This window comes from Amblyomma mixtum, chromosome 3, assembly GCF_055824585.1.
Source record: "Amblyomma mixtum isolate Tamu chromosome 3, ASM5582458v1, whole genome shotgun sequence".
Lineage (NCBI taxonomy): Eukaryota > Metazoa > Arthropoda > Arachnida > Ixodida > Ixodidae > Amblyomma > Amblyomma mixtum.
In genome coordinates this window covers 3813019-3833566 of record NC_143014.1, presented here as the reverse complement: position 1 = coordinate 3833566, position 20548 = coordinate 3813019, and the positions used below count along the sequence as shown (strand labels likewise).

The following is a 20548-nucleotide window of genomic DNA, read 5'->3' as shown; positions in this document are numbered from 1 at the left end:
CTTGATTGCTAATTATCGTGCCATATCAATAACTTCCACATGTTGCAAACTTGCTGAGCATATCATAGCTAACTACATTACTACATTTCTAAACGATAACAAGGTACTTACCTCCCATCAGCACGGGTTTCGAAAAGGCTTTTCCACTGTCACTCAGCTAACTTCTGTCATTCATACTTTTGCAAGTGTACTAAATAGCGCTGGTCAAATGGATGTTATTTTTTTAGACTTCAGCAAAGCCTTTGATGTTATTTCTCATGCCAAACTAATTTACAAACTTGAACTTATTGGTCTCCCTAATTTCATAATTCGTTGGATTTCCTCATACCTTTCTCACCGCACACAATTTGTTTGTATTGATGATTGCTATTCAAACCACCTGCCGGTCACTTCAGGCGTCCCACAGGGAAGCGTCCTCGGACCTCTCCTCTTTTTGATATATATCAATGACATTATTAACGTTATCACTACCCCTGTTCAAATTAGATTATTTGCAGATGACTGCGTTTTATTTCACCAAATTACTTGCCAAGATGATCAAGTTTTACTAAACTCCAATCTTCAGAACATACATACATGGTGTAATAAATGGGACATGAAGCTAAATTTAGAGAAAACAGTATACATGACGATAACTAACAAAAAGGCTTCCTTCTCATTTCCTTACAATATTTCATCTCACCTTCTGACCGAAGTCAGCGAGTACAAGTATCTAGGAGTTACAATAACGAAAAACCTTAGCTGGAATAAACATGCATCAAACGTATGCTCCTCAGCCTTTCGTAAACTCTGCTTTCTTAGACATAAACTAAAACTTGCCCCACCTGAACTTAAAAAATTAACCTACTTTTCGATAATAAGACCATCACTAGAATATGCGTGCACCGTCTGGGATCCCTACACTAAACGTAACATCGAGGCCCTTGAAATGATTCAACGCAAAGCCGTCCGTTTTATTTTTTCAAAGTATCGTGTAACTGACTCACCAACGACCCTCATGCGAACTCACGGTATTGAAACATTACAGCTGCGGCGGAAAATTCAAAGACTGAAACTACTTTTCTTACTAAAAAACCATAAACTGTCTATGAATGCAGACCCCTTCCTTAAACTTAACACTACGCGCCAAACACGAAATCATCATACACAATCATTAACCCCTTACAGTGCTAGGATTAACGCCTTTAAATACTCATTTTTTCCACGCACCATTGAGGAGTGGAACAGGTGTCCGCCAGATCTCTTAACCAGAGCTGATTCTTTTGACTCTATGTTTTCTTCACAGCATTTAATTTGAGAGCCATTTATTTCTACGTTTACTTTTTGTATTTTGCATCTGAGCCTTGTATTTATTGCTGTATTTTGTATTACAACTTGTATTTAACATTTTTCAATTTTGCTAAACCTGTTCTTTTTTGCATATATTATGTATTCGCCCCTCCTGCTTGGGCCTACTGTAGGCCTGCAGTATGTTCTAAATAAATAAATAAATAAGTATTTCTGTCCAGTGTAAAAAATATTTTCTTTGATTATGCTACTCGCACAGGTTCATGAGCAAGTAAATATTTTGTGTTGCTTCAACTGGATAATGCTTCAAAATGAACACATGCAAAAACACATGCTGTTAAAAGCCTTGGCTTGTGTAACCCAAGTGTGAGGAGAATACTATTATGGCAGGAATTCTTGCATTGCAACCTGCCCCGCCGCGGTGGCTCAGTGGTTACGGCGCTCGGCTGCTGACCCGGAAGACGCGGGTTCAATCCCGGCTGCGGCGGCTGAATTTCTTGAAGGCGAAATTCTAGAGGCCCGTGTGCTGTGTGATGTCAGTGCACGTTAAAGAACCCCAGGTGGTCGAAATTTCCGGAGCCCTTCACTACGGCGTCTCTCATAGCCTCAGTCGCTTTGGGACGTTAAACTCCAATAAACCAAACCAAGCATTGCAACCTTTTAAATTCCTTTTTTGTAAAAAGAATCATGTGAGGTTTCATGAGTTACAGCCCTCTTTCATTGCTTGCTCAGAGAAAGCGTTTATTGTATGTAAGCAGTAGCCGCTTTTTTCTATTGTTCAAGTAGCAGCATCAGCATGCCTCATCATTTCTGTCTTGAATGACTGAAGGGGCTTCCAGAGCATTGTCTTCTTTTTTTCTTGTTAGTTATTCAGCATGCAGTATTGTGTCTATAGATTGCACTTTAGCATTATTTTGCGTTCTCCCGAGCAAATTTTAGGTCACCAAATTCAGAAGCACCTTGTATTGGCCTTACATGCTCGCTATTAATGCAGAAGTAATTAAATGCCACACTAAACACCAAATCTACGTCCTTCAGAGTGGGTCTAGAAGCTTGTCTCCAGACTCTTGCCTTCAAGGAGTTCTTACAGGTTTCACATATCTGCTTGGTGTTGGAAGTGACGGCCTTGACTGATAATGATATGCATTAGACACACGTTATGCATTTACAGTTAGGCCGGAACGAAATGCGAACATACATGTGCAGTACTTTTCTACTTTGCAGCGAGGTATACATTTAGAAAGGTTGGTTGGTTGGTTTATGGGGTTTAACGTCCCAAAGCGTCTAAGGCTATGAGAGACGCCGTAGTGGAGGGCTCCGGAAATTTCGACCACCTGGGGTTCTTTAGCGTGCACTGACATCGCACTGTACACGGGCCTCGAATTTCTCCTCCAAAGAAATTCAGCCGCTGCGGCCGGGATCGAACCCGCGTCTTTCGGGTCAGCAGCCGACAACCATAACCACTAAGCCACCGCGGCGGCTTCACATTTAGAAAGGCTTCATATATGTGTATTAGGTAGATCTCTTATCCTGAAACAGGAATCAGGCTAGTTGCACACTCAAGCTGAAATCACACAGGTGAAATATTTTGTCTTGTTCATAGGTGCTGTTTGCATTTCATTGCAGCCTGATTGCGCACTACTGCCATAGCAGGTACCCCATCTAAACAAGACACTCTCTTGTGGCAAATCATGCGCATATGTTTTAGACACGTGTGTGAAGAAATGTGCAGCTACAATCATTGCATACTTCGTTATTCATAATGCTTTTTTTTTCTCATGTGCATAGAACAATGTTCAGTTACATTGCTTGCTTTGTTGTTACTGCTTCTATTTTTCCGCTAATATTAAACTACATATTAATCTCAGAGACCCGATATTCAACTGAATGATCGTTCTGTGTCCCACTAGGAAGGCACAAGCATCACGCCTAGGGCTCATTCACCGCCCTTCATCCCTGTTTTGGTTTCACTCGGTCAGTTATGCTATTAATGAATATAATCACTTTATAGCACAAGTATATATGAAAATATATTTTGGGCTAAATGAGGTTAACAAGTTATCCACTCTGCACAATGGTATGGTTGGTCTTGTACATCTTTACTTGGGTGTTAATGTTTCTTTTGTGGTTGCTGTCTAAATAACTTTGCCTGCCTGTTGTATCTGTATCCTAAGTCCTTTTATGCCTGTCTTCCTTCCTACAGGCTCTCTCCCTTTTCAGTCATTCCTTTTTCCTTTAAACTGGCGATTGGTCACAAGCCTGCTGTGGGAATGGCAGCTCGCACTAGGCCCCTTTTTTTCATCGAATCTGTACTGCTAATATTAACACTAATAGTACTGTATCAGTATTTCTGTGATACTGCATTTTTTGTTATGCATAAATAGTTGGCTAAGCCAATGGTAGCAGTGTTGAATATCACAATATATCATGCATATATCTTGCATGCAATATCAGTATCAGTTTATTCACTTTGGATGAAGGCTATACAAACAGAGTGATAAAAGCATCTGGGCCCTTTAGTAAGCTGCTAGTTCGGGCCCATGCAATAAGTGCACAAAATAGCGTACCCAGGCGTCAGCATAAGAAAAAAAAAGTATACATTTTATATGAATAGAAGATGTTACACAAAACTATATCAGTATGTTCACTATTACACTACCCTCTATTTCTTTCAGCTCGGCCGTTTGGCTGTAGATAATTTGTGCTTCTTTCCTAGTTTAGTCCACTCAAACTAAAACTTTGCTTTTGTGTGTTGGAGGTAGAATCTACAATGAATGCCGCTCTGTGTCTTGTAAGCAGGAGGCGGTGTTAATGGAGCCATGAACTTTTCTTGCGGATGACTAGCGTCGGCCTTATTATGTACTGAACCTCAAGTGTGAAGAATAAAATGTCGTGTTGTATTTCTGCAGAGGTGAGACATCATGGTGAATTTACCAGTGCGAAAGACGAGACAAGAGACAAAACAGTCGCTGAGTCGCGACCAAAGTTTATTGAAGTGAATTGGGAATACATGAAGAAGCCAAGCAACACCACAAACCACACAATTACAGATAAGCATACATGACAACATGAGTCAATCGCCCTAAACATTCCCCTGATCGAGATAGTCCAACTCATTGCGTGTTAGTGCGATAGACAACACACTTGCACATTAGTCACCGAGTCGTAAGGTATGTCTAGCCTCAATAATCTCCCATTTAATCTTCTCTGAATTTACTGCCAAAATGTGTGCTGCCAAAAGGAAAGGGTAGCAGCCTTCACATCCCTTGCACTATACAGAAAAGTTAGAACCCCTACCCTCTTGTGCTCCTGTAATCTAACATTGATACACTTTCCTGTTTGACCTATACAAGATATAGTGTCTGATACCATGTTCATTTTACAAGGTGCATATACATTTCACTCCACATGTGTACTTTTGTCGACCCACATTCACAGAATTATTCTTAACAATTTTACATATTTTAGACAACTTATTAGGGGCCGAGAAAATCACTTTTCCATCATACCTTCTGGCCACATTTTTCGAATTGTGCGACAATCTATGTACGTACGGTAACACAACCAGTCTTTTGGCCTCTCGCTGGCTGGCCCCGGTCTGATTGCGCCGGTTGCCGCGAAAAGCTTTTGGCTTCCTTAACAATTTATTGTATGCTCTTGCAATAACATGGTTAAGAAATCCTGCGTTCATTAACCTAAAATGTGCTCCTGGAAACTAGTCGTCATGCTGTGAAACCATGACTTCATCAATTCTGAGCCCAGGCTTGACAGTCCAATGCTATCTTTCACTACCTTGGAATAGCCAACCTGTGTCCAAGTAGCAGCTTAACACTCCTTGGTGAATAACACCAGCGCACATGGTGTGTGCAGATCATCAAGGTAAGGTCCAGAAACCGCAGCTCTTTTTGTGGCGACATTTGCTCCGAGGTAAACCTAAGACAAAGGCCTTGCTCCTTAAACAGCTTGAGAATATGTTCACGTCCCAAACTATCAGAAGCTTTGTAAAAGATCAGAAAATCATCAACATAGCAAAAGATTTTTCCCCCCGTCCATGCAAGTCCTTGACAATCATTCTATCCACCCTGCTTAAAATATCTCTTAGCACAAGGCCCATCTTCGAACCACTACATATACCAGATTTTTGAACACATACCACACTACAATACTCTACACCCATGCTCTTAAAATAAATGCTATTCACTAGCATGCTCTTCAGATAAATTTCAGAAAAGGGTTGCAAAATTTTGTCTGGTTATTTCCAAAAGCATCTGTCTACTTCGCATCTTGAAGATTCGTTTCTTGTACTCAATTCACAGCGTGGTTGAGTATCTCAAGAATGGCAATCCAGCGGATTGTCTGGCAGTTAGTGTCGATGTAGAACTATTTAATTCCATCCCGTATGAGGACGTCATGAAAAGCTTGTGAATGTGTATATCGGAGCACAATGATGAGCTTGTGTTTAGGAACAGGTGCGTAGTAGTCTTTTTTTGGACTTACCTTCTTTTATTTGAAGAGCATGTTTGTGGAGTATGGCTGTGCGGCATATGTTCAAAAGTCTAGTATATGTACCGATTGAATGCCCCTGTGCTAAGTAATATTCTCTTAAGCAGGGAGGATGGAATGATTGCCATGAACTTGCATGGGCTGGGGGAAAATCTTTCACTGCTTCTGATTTTCTGGTCTTTTACAAAAGGTTGCGATATTGTGGGACCTGTGCATATTGTCGAGTTGTTTAAGGAGCAAGGCCTTTCTTTGTCTTAGGTTTTCCTTGGAGGAAATGTCCCATCAAAAAGAGCTGCGGTTTCTGGGCTTCACCTTGATGTTCTGCACATGCCATGTATGCTGCCGATATTCACCCAGGAGTGTCAAGCAGCTACTTGACTATTGGCCGAACCATTCTAAGCTAGTGAAAGATAGCATTGCGTCATCTAGGCTAGGCGCGGTACTGATGAAGTGATGCTTTCACAGCATGACAAGTGGTCTCCAAGAGCAGATTTTGAGGCTTACGAAAGCATTATTCCCCAACCATGCTATTGCAGGAGTGTGTTATAAATTGTTAAAGCTGAGCGTATAAGATTGATCAAGTTGGTCAGGCATGCTAAAGGTAAGAATGGCGCAGCATCATGTAACGAGGACAGCAGGAGAGCACACAGGCATTAGTGCCAACCTTGGAGCGGATACAGAATCCAAGAGCGTGTGCTTGACATTCAGCGTTGGCAGTCAAGGATCGGGCTCATTCAGTCTTGAATGTTCAAATCATTGTTTTCTCATTTCCTTGACTGTCAGTGCTGATTGTCAAGCACGCGCTCTTGGATTCTGTATCCGCTCCAAGGTTGGCACTTGTGCATGTGCTTGCTTTCCTGCTGTCCTTATTACTTGATGCTGCGCCATTCTTCCCTTTAGCATGTTAAAGCTAAAACCCCTTCACAGGGATTGGAAGGATACGGCCGGGGCCAGCCATCGAGATGCCAAAAAATCGACTGTGTTACTGTACATACGTAGATTGTCGCACAATTTGAAAAATGTGGTCAGAAGGTATGACGCAGAAATGGTGCTCTTGGCCCCTAATATGTTGTCTACAATCTGTAAAATTGTTAAGAATAATTTTGTGAATTTGGTCCGGGAAAAGCATATGTGCCTTGTAAAATGTGTGTGGTGTATCGGATACTGTTATCTTGGGGTTGGGTTTATGTTGGTCAAACTCGAAGGTGTGTGAATGTAAGACTACGGGAGCACAAGAGATATTTCGATATTGGTAGGTGTTCTAACTTATCTGTGCATCGCAAGGAATGTGAAGGCTGCAAGCCATTCTTTTTGGCAACACTCATTTTGGTGATACATTCGGAGCAGAGTAACTGGAAAATTATCGAGGCTAGAGACATCTTATGACTCGGTGACAAATCTGTGAGTGTGCTGTCGATCGCGTTAATATGCAAAGAGTTGGACTATCTAGATGAGAGGAAAGTTAAGGGCTATCGTTTACTCATGTTGTGGTATAGCTTATCTGTAACTGTGTGGTTTGTGGTGGTGTGGAAAAGGAAAAAGAAATCATCACCATTAAGACCAAAGAAAACATTTCATTCAAAGAAGCGAGGAGGCGTTTTGCGCTTACCAACACATTCTCCTTCACAGCGAAACCTAACTTCGCTGATGTGGTGCGCGGGGGCGTAGCACCACACAGCACTCCGGCACCTGCCGAGGCCAGTTCTACTGCGCCTGTGGCAGGGCCACCCACGCCCCAGGCAGGGACAACGAAGGCTGCTCTGCCAACTCCAAGCCAGGGAGTGCCGGCCCATGGGTCGACATCCCGCAGGACTTCCCCCCGTCGGGGGAGGCCTGACACTCACCCACCCGCGGCTTCCCCGCGGTCGTCCAGCACCTCTTGCGAGGTAATGGACCAAACTCCCAGCCCGCCTGCTTTACAGCGGCGGAACAGCTCCCTTGAGCGGAAAAAAGACAAGACCGTCATAACGGCCCCAGAAAATAAGTAAACTCTCAATCACTCCTATCCCAAACATAAATATGGCTTTTCTGGTTCAGTGGAACTGTAGAGGAATGTTGAGGAACTACAGTGACATAAAAGATATTCTAGGGTCAATCTCGCCCGTAGCTTTATGTCTTCAGGAGACCAATCTTGGTCCACAACATGCAAATATCCTGAAACACTATAAAACTTTTAGACGCGATCGTAAGCAGGCAAATAGACTCTCTGGAGGCGTCGCGATTGTCGTGCAAAGCGGCGTCCCTGCTCGAGAAATCACACTCAAAACAAAGCTTGAAGCTGTTGCGGTCAGTGTTGTCAGCCATAAAACAATTTCTATCTGTTCTGTATATATTCCTCCACATTTTACATTAACAGTCCACGATTTACAAGAACTTGTCAATGAACTTCCAGAACCGTATCTAGTAGTTGGGGACTTTAACGCTCACTCCCCTTTTTGGGGAAGCGAGCGCTGTGACTCTAGGGGTCAAATAATTGAAGATTTTATCCTCACAAATAATGTATGTCTTTTAAATACAGAAAAAGCCACATACTGCTCCCCTACCTCAGGGAAAATGACCTTTTTAGATTTGTCGTTTAGTTCACCTTCTGTTTTTAATGATTTTAACTGGGACGTCATTAACAATCCATATGGCAGCGATCACCTCCCTGTACTAATCACTTTAACATCCCCACCGGAAATAATCCCCACAAGGCCACGTCGCTGGAAGCTCCACCTCGCCGACTGGTCACTTTTTAGAGCAAAGGCAACTTTAGAAAATATAGTTTTAGAAAATCTTACTATCGACCAGATAAACGAAAAGTTTACTAATTGTATCATAACTGCCGCACTCACAGCTATTCCTCAGTCGTCAGGAGTGACGCGACAAAACCATAAAATATGGTGGACAAAAGAATGTAAAGAAGCTAAAAAACAACAAAACAGAGCTTGGGGCAAATTCCGTAGGTATCCGACACATGAAAATCTCTTAATTTTTAAAAAGGCAAAAGCTAAAGCTCGGTACGTCCGTCGCAGTGCCGAGAAAGCTTCATGGCAGAATTATGTTTCATCTATCAACAGTCAGATCCCATCTAAAAAAAATGTGGGAGCAGGTTCGGAAATTAAACGGTAGCTTTTCACCATTCACAATTCCGCTTTTAACAACACCTGGCACACAAACAAGCATAGAGGAACAGGCAGACATATTGGGGGAACATTTCACTGCAGTTTCAAGTTCATCACACTACACGCAGTCCTTTTTAAAATACAAAAATACAGCTGAAAAACAGAGGCTGCCAACAACTGGAGGTGCAAATGAAAAATACAATAGTCTAATTACCCTCCAAGAAATCAACAGAGTACTGTCTGCCGGAAAAAAAACTGCTCCAGGACCCGACCATATACATTATGAAATGCTTGCACATCTTTCTGAGCCTGCCATAGAAGCACTTTTAAGATTCTTCAACACAGTTTGGATGTCAGGGAAAATACCTGAAGCCTGGAAGAAAGCTATTATTGTACCGTTTCTTAAACCTAGTAAACCCCCAACCTCTCCTAGCAGTTATAGACCCATAGCCTTAACCAGTTGCCTCGCCAAATCCTTCGAAAGTGTCCTAAATATAAGACTAACCTTTGTTCTTCAATCCTGTGAACTGCTTGATATCCATCAGTGTGGATTTAAAAAAGGATGCTCCACTACAGATCACTTAGTCCGCCTTGAAAATACTGTCAGGGAAGCTTTTATACACAAACGACACTGTCTTAGCGTCTTTTTTGATTTAGAAAAAGCATATGATACAACCTGGAGGTTCGGGATTCTCCAGGACTTAGCTGAGCTCGGAATCCGTGGCAGAATGCTCAACTGCATTAAAGACTTTTTGTCTAACCGCTCATTTAATGTCCGCCTAGGCTCGACCCTTTCGAGGGACTTCATTCAGGAAAATGGAGTTCCTCAAGGGTGCATTTTAAGCACAACTCTCTTCGTTGTAAAAATGAATTCTATTAGAAAAATAATCCCAAGGTCCATTATGTACTCCATGTATGTTGATGATCTTCAGATAACGTGAACATCTTCCAATATATCTACATGTGAAAGACAAGTACAACTTACAATCAACAAACTGGCAACATGGGCAGAAAAGAATGGTTTCCAGTTCTCACCACAGAAAACAGTAGCCTTACTTTTTTCACTCAAACGAGGCTTGCACACAGATCCCACATTACACCTAAACCAAACCACACTGCCTTTAAAAAAGGAACACAAATTTCTAGGCATCACCTTCGATAAAAAGCTTAATTTCCTGCCTCACATAAACGCACTAAAGAAGAAAGCGTCGCTATAACTGAACATACTTAAAGTCCTTTCACGCAAACACTGGGGTTCTGATCGGGTATGCCTTCTACAGATTTATCGCTCTGTAGTACGTTCCGTTTTAGATTATGGCTGCATAGTGTATGGATCAGCAAGGCTGTCGTACTTGAAGCGACTGGACCCTGTGCACATTATAGGTTTGCGTCTTTCAACTGGTGCTTACAGGACATCACCCATAAAAAGCCTTTACGTAGAAACAAATGAACCACCACTTGCAGACAGACGAACAATGCTCACATGCTCATACATTTTAAAGATCCGTTCCCAGCCTAAACACATCTGTTACCCACTCGTTACAAAGTGTTCATCTCGAACACTATTTACCAACAAACCTCTAGCAATCAGACCACTCCTTCTCCGCTTTGAAGAGAAATGCCAAGAACTAGACATAATGAACATATTACCTAATATTGCCCGCAAACCTGATCCACTCCCGCCTTGGTACTGCCTACCATCTGTGTGCGACTTCACATTAACACAATTTCGGAAAAAACATACACCACATGAACAGATATTACAAGAATATTTAGCACTCAACGAAAAATACGGAGAATACGAAGCATTTTATACCGATGGATCAAAATCGGCGCATTACGTGGGAAGTGCTGTAGTTCAGAATAATTGGGAAAAAATAGTACGACTACCTGAGTGTGCATCCATTTTCACCGCCGAGTGTTACGCAGTCTTGCTGGCTGTAGAAAAATAATAAATGAGAACATTCAGAACAGTATCATTTACACTGATTCTCTGAGCATACTAACCTCACTTCACCATAGCAATGCAGTGATGCCACTAATCGGGGATATCATACATAACATAACGAGCGCCACAATACAGGGACAAGACATAAAATTTTGCTGGGTTCCCAGCCACATTGGAATCGCTGGCAATGAGAAAGCAGATGAATGTGCTGGAAAAGCTCGCAACAAAGAAATAAAGGAAGTGAACATTCCCTACAAAGATGGCATGAAGTTAGTACAGTTTAAGCTCAGAGATAAATGGCAGTCTGAATGGAATATTGAAGGTAATAATAAGCTCCACTTAGTAAAACCATTTATAGAAGAATGGAAGTCATGCTCCCACCAAGAACGTTTCATCGAAGTTATTTTATGCCGCCTCCGTATTGGACACACACATCTCACACACAACTTCCTACTTACAAAAGAAGACAAACCTGTTTGTGAAAAGTGCGGAGATGATCTAACAATAAACCACATATTATTCTCATGTACAGAACTTGAATCACTAAGGAAAAAACATTTTACTACCTTTTACAAAGAACACATTCCTTTTCATCCAGCATTGATTTTAGGCGAAGATGCACTTGTCAGTATACCCTGTGTTTTTAGCTTTTTAAGGGAAGCCAGTATTCTTCATCAACTCTAATCTACTCACCCTGTGCTTCGCTACATATAATTATACACCTCAGCCACTTTCTCAATCACGAGAAGGAGGCTGAGGTCTTTATCTGAGTTGTTGGGAGCCTCGAAATCCTTGCCGAGCCAAGGATGTCTGCGGAGGCGACCCAACCTTTAAAAGTTTCTGCTCTCAGACATTTTTAAAATTCTTGTCTTTCATCAGCTAGTTAGTAAAAATAACTTTTAGGCCCTTTACACCGCCGTTTTTATCCACTTTGTTTTCAAACTCTGACCAAGCCAATTTTTCCATACCTTGTTCTTGGCGCATGATAGCCTTAGCTGCTTATGCGCCAATAAATTCAACACAACACACAATAAACAAACAAAATGGCGGAAGATGGGAACGGCGGCTGCAATGGTAAGTGCTATTTTGCCATTTTTTTACTCCATACCTAAGAACGTGTTCGCGATTAGAATTTTGCAGGTTGTTTCAAAGACACTAAAGGCTTTAAAAGTTGCACAACGTTTTCTGTGCGGTTAATACATTTGACGCAGCACGCCGCAATATGTGTGTCCTATATATAGGACACCAGGCTTCAGTGGTTATAAAACCACCGGCGCGTGTTGCATGCAAGTGCGGAACATTTTTGTTTCTAATGCCTAATTTTTGTTTTTGTTTTATTGCAGAGGCAAAAACTGCGACCTTACTCAACGGTAAAGCGGCCTCAATTAAGACATCTGCGTCTCGAGGATCCAGATGTCATGTTTGCTGCACTGAAGGATGGTTACGTGTCGGAGGTTGAAGACGCTGAGGAGGACGTGGATTTGCGCTGTCGGCTGCCTCCAGCGGTGACGAAGTTGAGAAAGCAACACCGGAAGACAGGTCGTGGTGCAGGAGAGCTTTCAATAAGCTAGCAGCCACGCATCACCATCAATAATCTGGTGACGAGAATGAGAATGATCTTGATGGTCTACCGACCCCGTATGCGTATTTTTCTCGGTACGTGCCGAAGAGTGTTTTTGCTGTTCTTGCCGAGGAAACAACCATGTATTCTATTTATCAAGAATGAAAATCCGTTGAGATGACGAAGAAGAAAGCAGAAAGCTGATTTCACAGCATTTAGCGATGGGTGTCTTTCGCTAGCCACGGCTAGAATCTGCTTGCACATTGCAGACGTGAACGGAGACCTGTTGTGAACGCTCTGCCTTCACTACGGCGAACGCTATGCCTTCACTACGGCGAACGCTATGCCTTCACTACAGCGAACGCTATGCCTCACAACGACGAACGCCAAGCGCATGCTCCTCACGCTTTCCCTCGTCCCTTCCTCCCCTTACCCTCGCCCGGTCACGCTATGTAAGCTGGCTGATCGGGATGAATAAACGCTCTTTCTATCCCGAGCGTCCGTTTGTGTTCCATGGGAGCACGGCACGCGCAATGCGCGCACAAGCTTTGTAACAAGACCACACCAGCAATGATCCTTTCTGGATGGTCAGGACATATTTGGACGCCTATCGTGAAAGGTGCCTAAACCTCTCTTTCGAGGAGCCTCTTTTCAGCGATGAGCAAATCATTCCGTTCAAAGGACAGCGAGGCATAAAACAATAAATAAAAGGGAAACCAAATAAGTGGGAAGTGTAAGTTTTCATGCTGTGCGGCGCCTTGGGGATTTTCTACGACTTCCTCGTTTATCAAGGTTCATCCACTGAACTCATTCCAGCTGTTTCAAAACTTTTCACACGGATTAATCGACGTCCAGTATTAGCTACACCTCAAGGCAACCAGCATGTTTGTTCTCAATATTTGAATTTTTGTGAAAGTCTTGAAATCAAGAGTAACGTCAAACTTTGCTTTTTTTTGTTCTTGCAACCACTAAGCCCTAGCGTCCTATATATAGGACACGACGCCATCTTTAAAACCAAGGGAGTTCCAGAGAAATTTTTTGCTTTAGTGTGTTCCTTGGGTGGCAGTGAAGCAAAATAACACTTTAGAAAAATTCCCGAATTAGCAAAAAAAATTCAGGGCTGAAAGGGTTAATGCTCTGATTAGTCAAGCACATGCGCAGTGACGCAGCACTGAGCACGTCAGTAATGCAGTAAGAAAGCCGATACTCGACCGCCGCGCAGGACGATAAAGTATGTCGACCATTTGCGCAAGAACTCAGCCTCGCTCATTGATAGAGCGTCCATGCATGCTTGTTCAAAGAGGCGCGTGCAGAGGCGTTGCAACATTGGGAACATTGTTCTTTGCGGACGCCCATTTAAGGCAGCCACTCCACGCTGCCGCCACAAAACGAACATGCCAACACACAAGAGCATATTTTGAAACACTTCGGGAGAACTAGTGCGCGCTTCCAGGCGGGTTAAAAACATGCGTGACACTAATGTCCAAAAGGTGCGCGCAACTACACACTCAAACATTGCGTGCTGCAAAGTTTCAAGGAGACCGCACTGCGGGCATCGGGCGGAGGGCGCCACGCCCCACGCCGCAAGGCGGTCTCTTGTGAGCAGGACCCGCCAGCCTCGCAGCCAGCCGAAGTCCCTGACATCTGTAGGAAGCGCAGCTGAGGTCAGTTGGCGCCAGCGTGCCCGTCTCGTTTTCTGGCAGCAACAAGCGTGCTCGGCGGTCGTCGAACTACGAATGTCCGCCGCTCGCGGCATCGCTCAATTTAAAGCCAGCAAAGAAACTTCGAGATAATCGGTAAGATCACCTACATTAATCTAGAAAAAGATTTAGCGCACAGATTTAGCACACACAGCACATGTGTCATCTTCTTCGTTAAATTTCTTTTTGTAGCTGCGTGTTATAAGACACCCTGACCTAGCATCGAAGAGTAGGGCACTGCCTCTTAAGTTATCATAGAACGATTCCTTCCTGATCTGCCTTTTTCAGTATTGATATAATTCTACACTATGGTTCTTTTCCATTAAAATAACCCAATTGTTAACTTCTGCGGTTTTTACCTGTCGTTTAATGCTTTTTCTCTATATGTCCCCAGTGTCCGGCATGCTTACTGGTTAGTTTCCTAGTTCTTTTCCGCCATTTTGAGTCCACGCTTTTTCGGTATAAGTATTTAAATGGCTTAGCTGTGCACCTGTTATCGTCCAATTTTTTCGGGCGTTCTGCATAGAGTATTTTGCTCTGCGCTTCGCGTGCTCAGCCCAGCCCATATCCCCTTATACAACCTCATTTGTGGTGTTGCCGTGGGAACCTAGTGCCAATCTTCCAACAGCTCTCTGATTTACTTCTAATCTCGACTGGACTTCTGCCCTTAAGCACAGAACTCCATTCCCGAAAGTAAGCACCGGCACCATTATTCCTTTCCAGATACCTCTCAGTGCTTCCTATTTGTTGTACCCCCATAATGCCGTATGTTTCATTATCCCGGTATCTCTTCCCTCTTTTCTGTGTATAAATACCGTTCATTTACCCACACCCGCGATATCACTGATCGGCCACTTAGGGTATTTCATAGCCTTCTACTGCAAGCACCTGATCAGTTGTAATTTCTGAAAATCATCAAACCTGAATTAGTTGCTCTAAAACTGAAACTAAAGCGTCTCATTCGTCTCCACAATAATTAAGCAGAGTTTGAAAATCTTCCTGGCTTCCTGGTAACAGTACAATATTGTCCGCGTACATTAAATTCGGGAACCTTTCTCCTTTCAATGTCCTTTCAGCCTAATCTGTACGACAAAGTATGAGCTAGATTACTTCATTGTAGCCTTCTTTTCATATTTATCATATAAAGCATGAACAGGAGCGGTGATAGAGGACAACCTTGCCATAATCCTTTGCGTACCTCGTCAGTTGTCATAGTTTTTCTCCCTTGCCAGGCAATTTCAACTTTATTATCTCGGTATTTTTTCAGTAGAAAATCAATTACCTCCTCAGCGATACCTTCACCGTTCCACAGGAGGTCCCTGTTCACGTTCTCGAATGCAGAAAGGCTAAACACGCAGAGGTGGCCGCCAGAGCAGTCGCTTTGGACAGCGTACTAAGCTCCCACAGAGTTACGGCAAAGTTTCATAACAATAAAGCTCTTGAAGGACTCCAGTTAGATCAAGAGTAGGGAACCCCAAGCTAGTGAATTCAGCGGAGAGGCGCCGTCCGACGGAGCGGCGGTTCAAGGGGGCACGGACAAAAAGTTTCGCCGAAAAAAGTTCTCAGTTTATTTTTTTTTTAATTCCAGGCGTCATAGAGAATCCAGTTAGGAACTGTTGCATTAATCTGTGCTAGAAAGTCATGATTACCCTAGTGTCGGTGATTAGCGCGCCCTGCCTCAGGTACGAGAGTACGACCCGCGAGCCCCGTTTTCAAAGTGCGGGCCGCAGAATGGAGTCAACGTGGCGTAAGGGCACTCGTTTGAAAAGTCTTTCTTTGCTCTTTCTAATGCGCAGCTCTCTTTTTCCAAGGTCATGGATTGGGCATGCACAGCTGTACAAAATGCAAACTCGAATTTTTCGACGGTGCGAGCTTTTAGTGGTTTGAAACAACACACTCGCGAGCTGAGGTCTGCGCAAACGCCCACACGTAGCCATGCAAAACGTTCATTAGGGAGTTTTAAAATAGGGGTCCCCAAGTCTTGGGGCCCAGAAGAAATAGCAGGCCACAAAAGGTAATTAAGATTGGCACAGGGGACCTTTAGATTAGGGGTTTTGTCTACGCAGCGGCGCCAGGCTTGGGTTCGTTGACTGCAGCACCATTGCGGAAAGAAGAGGAATGCTTGGAAAAAAAACGAAACAAAGGAAAATGTTTTTGTCCCATATACCTGGTCACTTTTTGGCAGGACTAAAGCCGCATATAATTACCGAAATAAATACAAAACGTAACGAACACTTTGTTTGGAATAGATGATTATCAGCCTCCCTTTTGTATTTAGGGTGGTGACAAGTGTCACCTAGCCATTAATTCCTGACGTGGTCAATGTGTTCGGATTGACTGCCAATTTTCTTCCAATTTCTAAGCTATATACTTCCTTGACCTCCAATCCACTAGTCGTCTCTTGTTTCTACTTCCTGAAACTTCAGCATGTCCTGATTGTTCCGACACCCTAGTGCTTCTCAGATTCTTGCGGCGGCATCGTGCTGAGGGTCTTACACTGGATTTGTTTCATCGTTTCCCTGTCTTGCATGCAGCAAGAGCAAACGTCATCTGTGGTGTCAAATGGAACAACACTTCGTCCTCAAGGGCGCCGCCCTAGCCTCGACAAGTAAACGACTCCATACGTGCAGCACATAGCGGCCGAACTCTCGCAAATGTTCCGTTTTGTCTACAGAAAAAAATATAGTGTATATGTAAAAAAAAACTTTGCGGGTTTAGAATTCTGTGTGACCGATTTCTGTGCCAACCGCACGCGTTTTCTGGTGTCAGGCGACTAGCAGCTGTGTAAGTACAGAAGCATATTCAGACAAACTGAAAGGCTCGTGCACCTTTCGTTTGCCGTGAACGCGAGACAGTGGTGAGGTGGAAGGCCGCGCTCCGACGGGCGCCACCTTCTTGCCTGAACGCAGAGATGCTTAAGGCGTACGCTATTTTGGCAAAAAAAAAACGTTCGCCGCTAACACTAACCCAAGATGCAAGGCGTGCCTTGCGTTCTGCGCATGCGCAGTACGGCGGCCGAAACGCAGTTACTTTCGGCGCCCAACAAACTCTGGCTACTTCGCGCCAAAATGCGTATGCTTTCGAGAAGCATGCAGGCAAAGCAACCGCTGCAGTGCACGTAACTCGCCGAAATTTGTTCCGCCCCAGAGGAACTCGGTTTCTAAAATCTACTTCTGCACGCCTCATAGTAAATAAGGAGACCGACAGCAATACTTAGAGTTAATTATTCAGTATTAGTCTTCCAGTTGGCACACCTTAGCTGCATGGTGCTGCGCAACACCGCTGGCAATGCTATGCCGAAAAAAGTGCTCTTCTAACTCAAAAGGTTCATGGTTTATGCGGGTTCAACGTCCCAATGCGACTCAGGCTATGAGGGATGCCACAATGAAGGTCTCCAGAAATTTTGACCGCCTGGGGTTCCTTAACGTCCACTGACATCGCACTGTACACGGGCCTCTTGAATTCCGCCTCCATCGAAATCTGACCGCCGCGGCCGGCTAACTCAAAAGGATATTTTTAAAAACTGCAGAACACCTAAAGTGAAGCACCCGGTAGATGCCTATGTACGCGTGTTAAATTTAGTACAATCGCGTCGCTGCTCTCATTCACCTCCTTACCCAGCGGTATTTCCCACTTGTTGATCGCATTAGCGTCGATGGATACGCCCGCCGCTCTACTTTGCTCCATGTAGCACTATCCGGGCCTTCTGCCGCGTGAACTTAGTAGGAAAAAACATCGCACATAACCCGACCTTCAGACGACGGAAATTTTCGGCAGCGGCCTTGTTTGATTGATTCATGGATGGATTTGATTGATAAACTTTATTGACTGAAAAGGGTATAGGGGTTAGGAAGAGGTTGGTGAGGGAATAGCGGCCCACGTTTTCTTTTTTTTTTTTGCCCTGACGCTGCGAGTCGGCAATAATGTCCTCCCACCGACTAGGGCTATCCGTTATAGGCGTGTGGAGCTAGACCTGCTTGCCCATGTTGCGTGGAAGAGCGCAGCTGCAGTGGGCCATAGTTCTCTGTTTGGATACGTGTTGGTTTGCAGGTGCCTTCTGTCGTGGCTTGCTCTCGGTTTAGGCTGTCATGCTTCCTATGCCTCTCTCTCATATCTCTGGCGTTGTGTGTGCCCTCGTGCTGTCCTCTTTGAGTGAAAAGTTGGTCGTATCATAACTGCAGCAAAGAAACACACAGCACTGCCTATCTTGGTCTGTTTTTGCGGCCACCAACATGTTTGCTGTGAGGCTAACACTATTGCTTTGGAAGGCTTGACAAACGGCTCTTAATCTGAGACTATCCAGTAACTGTTTCGTCACCTGTTCGCTTCAGAATTTGCTACCCGCACCTCTTCTGCTGTACGGGTGCATTTTATTGGTATAGTTTCGTACTACATGCGTATGCTTGCCCCCTGAGTCGGTGACCGCGGTCGCCTCTCTGCCTTTGCACCTCGATCCGTCGATGTACATCACAAGATGTTTTCTTTTCAGGCGTTTTTCGAGGGTCAGGGGCCCGGCAATCCTTCTGCCCTCGTAGTTGGCCGAGTCCATATTCCTGCCTAACCACGAAGGTGTGTCTAATTTTTCATCGCCAGTGTCTTCTGTGTTGGGATGCAGTAGCTTAGTGAGGAGAGTGCGGCCCGTCCTGGTCTGTTTCAGTCTTCTGATCTGGGAGTCGAGCACTGCTTCACTTTGTTCTTCGAAAGCACAGTGGATTGCCAGATCGTCCAACTTGAGGTTTGAGGCGCATGGCGGTAATCCTAGCCCCAGTTTGGTTCCTCTGCATCTTGGTTGATTTCTGATATGGGAGACCACTGTCATTATTCGTATAACGTCTTGTTACTTGGTCCCCCTTATTTTGTTCGTTATCCTGCCTATGATCCGGCACGCTTGCTTCGTTACGTTGGTCGCGTTTCCTCCTTTTTGTAGTCATAGGCTTAGTATACCCTCATCTTGCCCAACGTCCGATGGTTGGTGTCTGGGATAGCGTAGTTGCATGTATTCCGATTTTTTCCAATGAGCACTGCGTTCCTCTAGAGCCTTTCCCGTTTCTTGCGCAGCTAGTCCCGGCTGTTGTTCCTTTTCCCCCGGCACACGTGAACCACGCTGCAAAGAAACGACGAACGGCCGGACTCGCTTCCCTCTCCTCTTCGAGGGGGGCGGGGGGGGCAACAAAAGGCGCGGGGGAAGCGGGAGGCGGTCAAAGACCACGCCTTTTGTTCGCCTCCCCGACACGATAGCCGCGGCGTTGTGAGTATTTTACTGCCTAAAATTGACATCCTTCCTGTTATTGAAATTGAAAACTGCAAACGGGACGGTAAGGAGAGCGCAGGGACGAGGCACCCTTCTCCATTCAGTGCATTTTTTTTTCTTCATCTCCGCTCCTCTATGAAGTCTGCACGACTGGAAATCCTCTTACCTATTTTTTGACCATAAACTCTAGCATTACGGCGCCCGGTCAAACCACCGAATATATTGACGGCAGCGTTAGTCTACTGTTCCTGTCAAACGAATGGGTAGCCAGAGAAAAATGCATCGAAGTTGGGGCCGCCTCCAAATCGGCCACTGCAATTGGCTTGGAATCGATTATTTATTGCATAAAAAAGTGAGATATCAAATTCCACGTAAGTCGCATTTAAGTCTAATGAATTCGGATTTTTACTATTTATGTACTCGTTACGAACGCATCAACACAACATATTGGCCCACTGAAAATTATATATTTTAAGTAAGAGCACCCGACGCACACTTAGGCGTTCAGTGTATAAGAAAGAAAATTACAAGCTCAACAACAGAACAACAGCAATATCTAAAGGAGCATTTGCAATCATCAACCACATCGGTTCTGATATAAGTAAAGAAACTAAAGTTCCGAAGTAGAGTGTTGGGCTAAAACTCGTCTGGTCGGGGACAAACATACTGACGGTGAAGAAAGAACGCCGACGAAGAGAAAAAAAAAAACAAGGCGTTTCGGGAGCCTTGTTCACATTAAAATCAAGCAAGCAGCTGAGTGGCATTAAATATGCTTGAAAAGAAGGCACAGGGAGCGTGCATAGACTGGATTAAGATTTCCATCGTGGCGGTTGAGGGTGTGACTAGTATTTTGGATTATTAATGATTCCAAGTGCAGGCGAGGACGTAGCTTCTTTTCGGTTGACAGCACGTGTGGCCGGCCCCAGTCGATGTCATGGCCTGTGACACCGCCTGCTCGGCGATAGCGCTAGAATCCACTTTTTTGTTACGTACATCGTTACTATGTTCTTTTAGCCGCCTCTTGAAGTTGCCTGCTTCGCCAATGTATACGTAGTCACAGTCGGAACAAGGAACTTTATGCATTACGCCAGGGTATTTTTCCGTGGGAAGGGGGTCTTTGACGGTTAGAAACCAATGTCGCAGTTCTCTTGTCGGAACGTGGGCGATAGTGGGCACGGGAACAGTGACACCGGC

The 20548-nt window shown here is 44.2% G+C and overlaps 1 pseudogene; it reads left to right on the top strand.

The window, feature by feature from the left end:
- The first annotated feature begins 11885 nt into the window (after positions 1 to 11885).
- LOC149349126 (uncharacterized) lies at positions 11886 to 12678 on the top strand (annotated as a pseudogene).
- The last annotated feature ends 7870 nt before the right edge of the window (positions 12679 to 20548 follow it).